Source organism: Pseudophryne corroboree, chromosome 8 (genome assembly GCF_028390025.1).
Source record: "Pseudophryne corroboree isolate aPseCor3 chromosome 8, aPseCor3.hap2, whole genome shotgun sequence".
NCBI lineage: Eukaryota > Metazoa > Chordata > Amphibia > Anura > Myobatrachidae > Pseudophryne > Pseudophryne corroboree.
Window position 1 is genome coordinate 177378872 of NC_086451.1, and position 2879 is coordinate 177381750.

Genomic DNA, 2879 nt, shown 5'->3' on the forward strand with positions numbered 1-2879 from the left:
TAGTACAAGCATTCCTGGGGAAAGGTCTGCAGCAGACGGATTTGCATACGGTGATGTCATCCAAGCAGTGGGCCAAAGTTGGCTGGAACCCTCATCTGCATATGAAAAGAGAAAAGGGGCGCTTGGATGACCCCTAGTTCCCATTGAACACCCCCCACCCTCCTTTGGTGTGGGGCTCATGTTGGCCATGCCCCAGCCCCTGAAGCATTCAAGCTGATTTCTTGCAGCAGCTGGGCACTGTAACAGCTTCAGAGCTGCTCTACAAGACAAGTAAAGGGGTGTGGGCCCTGCAGCACCACCGGTAGTTCGCATTGTGCGTTGGAAGGCACAAAGTAAGCAGACGGGAGAAGTCAGGATAGTGCGCAAGGGCATAGAAGGGAGGGGCTCAAGAAAAGAGAAGTGGAAACAGACAGCAAACTAGGCGGGAGAGAGACCTGAGACAATGAGATCTAAATTATACCAGAGCCAACCAGGGGAAAGCACAAATGCAGTCCCCCCCCCTACCACAAATTATGCAGTCGAGATTCCCACATTTGGGGAAATCACAGAGGTCAGCATACCCAGAATGCAATGAATGAACCTCACCCTGGGAAAACAATCTTCATGACCATGGAATCACCTAAGCAAAATAAGTATGATTTGAGATAGGGCTGGGGAGGGCCGCTGCTCAGGCACACCTCCGTCAAGTAAAGGAGATTCAACTGAGGCAGCACAAGGGAACTCTCATCTGGGGACAACAACTGCAGGGAGAACACATTTTCAGACGAATGTGTGAGGGAAGAAGGCTGCCTAATACTGAAGCACCCCCCAAACAACAAACCAAATGCAACAACTAGTGCAAGCATTCCTGGGGGAAGGCCTGCAGCAGATGGATTCGCATATGGTGATGTCATCCAAGCAATGGGTATAGTTGGCTGCAACCCTCGTCTGCATATGAAAAGAGAAAATGGTCACGCAGGGCATGGCGGCCTTTGTGGGGTTGCGCTTGGATGACCCCTAGATCGCTTTATACACCCCCATCAGTGTGGGGCTCATGTTGGCCATGCCCCAGCCCCTGAAGCATTCAAGCTGATTTCTTGCAGCAGCTGGACCCAGTAACAGCTCCAGAGTTGCTCTACAAGACAAGTAAAAGGGTGTGAGCCATGCAGCACCACCTGTAGTTTGCATACACACATATATAGGACAGCATCTCTTATATGCCCCAGGGGCAATAAAATAGTATCCTTATCTAGAGTATCCGTCCATGCCGCTACAGCACTACACATACACACCCAGGCCGACGCAATTGCCGGTCTGAGTAAGGTACCTGAATGTGTATAAATGGACTTCAGGGTAATCTCCTGTTTGCGGTCAGCAGACTCTTTGAGGGTAGCCGTATCCTGGGACGGGAGGGCTAACTTCTTGGATAAGCGTGTTAATGCTTTGTCCACCCAAGGGGAGGATTCCCATCGTAACCTATCCGTTGATGGGAAAGGATACGCCATAAGAATCCTTTTGGAAATCTGCAGGAGATTCCCAAGCTTTTTCACATAACTCGTTCAGCTCGTGTGAGGGGAAAAGGTTACCTCAGGCTTCTTTCCCTTGTACATATGTACCCTCTTGTCAGGGATAGGGGGCTCCTCTGTGATGTGCAAAACATCTTTTATTGCCATAATCATATATCAAATGTATTTTGCCAATTTTGGCTGTAACTTTGCATCATCGTAATCGACACTGGAGTCAGAATCCGTGTCGGTATCTGTGTCAACAATCTGGATAGTGGGCACTTATGAGACCCTGACAGTCCCTGCGACATAGGATCAGGCATGGGTTGAGACCCTGACTGTCCCAAAGCTTCAGCCTTGTCTAATCTTTTGTGCAATGAGTTTACACTAGCATTTAAAACATTCCACATATCCATCCAATCAGGTGTCGGCGGAGACACCACATTCATTTGCTCCCGCTCCTCTCTAATATAGCCTTCTTCCTCAGACATGTCGACACACGCGTACCGACACACCACACACACAGGGAATGCTTTTACTGAAGACATTTCCCCCACAAGGCCCTTTGCCAAAGCTGGCCCTAACCAATATGATGCCCTAGGCAAGATTTTGCCTGGTGCCCCCTAGCACCACCGCTGGTTCCGCCTCTGACCTTGCACCTCTTTCCCAGCACCATCAACCCTCACCCATAACAGTACTTATTTTGGTGTTTGTACCCCCTATATTTTAAACAGGAACAGTTCGCACATTTGGCGCACAGTCCAAAAAGGGGTGTGTTTTTGCTGGCAATGGGCATGTCCACACAATAGTACCCCCAATTAAAATTCCGCCACACAGTACTGCAATTTTATTCACATTTGATCACGCGATAGTGTCCATAATTCACATTACATCCCACAGTAGTATTACTTTACCTTATAAACGTTACTTCTCACAGTAGTGCTCCGTATTCACATTACATCACACTGAATTGCTCCTTATTTACATTACACCACACCCTATTGCTCTTTATTCACATTAGACGACACAGTAAATGCCCTTTCTATACGCAACGCTACATATTAGAGCACCTTATACACATAATGCCACACATTAGTAATGCATTTATACACATAATTCCACACAGTAATGCCCCTTACACATATGAGACACATCACTAATGTCCTTATAAACATAATGCGTCTTACACATTATGACAACCTTTATTAATGCCCTTTTACACATAATGGCCCTCATTCCGAGTTGTTAGCTCGCAAGCTGCTTTTAGCAGCATTGCACACGTTAAGCCGCCGCCTACTGGGAGTGAATCTTAGCTTATCAAAATTGCGAACGAAAGATTAGCAGAATTGCGAATAGACACTTCTTAGCAGTTTCTGAGTAGCTCCAGACTTACTC

At 47.3% G+C, this 2879-nt stretch overlaps 1 non-coding gene across 1 annotated transcript; it reads right to left on the bottom strand.

The window, feature by feature from the left end:
* Window positions 1-470: 470 nt before the first annotated feature.
* LOC134951550 (U1 spliceosomal RNA) lies at window positions 471-636 on the bottom strand. Its single transcript, XR_010184270.1, has one exon. It is a non-coding gene; the product is annotated as a U1 spliceosomal RNA (small nuclear RNA).
* Between the last annotated feature and the right edge of the window lie 2243 nt (window positions 637-2879).